Below are 381 nucleotides of genomic sequence, written 5' to 3' on the forward strand. Positions count from 1 at the left end.
GCGTTCCCAGACCATTATAAATATTAGATCATTGTATAATAACGCATTCTAACAATAAATATCAAGTATCAAAGCTTTAGAATGAATATTTATCGAATAAACTCAGAATAATGTTCCGGGCGCATTGCGAGCAACTCCGACCGAAGCGAAATTTTTCTAAGTCCAACCGCCAAGAGTAAACTTTTTTCCTAGCGTTCCCAGACCATTATAAATATTAGATCATTGTATAACAACGCATTCTAACAATAAATATCAAGTATCAAAGCTTTAGAATGAATATTTATCGAATAAACTCAGAATAATGTTCCGGGCGCATTGCGAGCAACTCCGACCGAAGCGAAATTTTTCTAAGTCCAACCGCCAAGAGTAAACTTTTTTCCT

Source organism: Lasioglossum baleicum, unplaced genomic scaffold, assembly GCF_051020765.1.
Source record: "Lasioglossum baleicum unplaced genomic scaffold, iyLasBale1 scaffold0334, whole genome shotgun sequence".
In the NCBI taxonomy this organism is placed as follows: Eukaryota; Metazoa; Arthropoda; class Insecta; order Hymenoptera; family Halictidae; genus Lasioglossum; species Lasioglossum baleicum.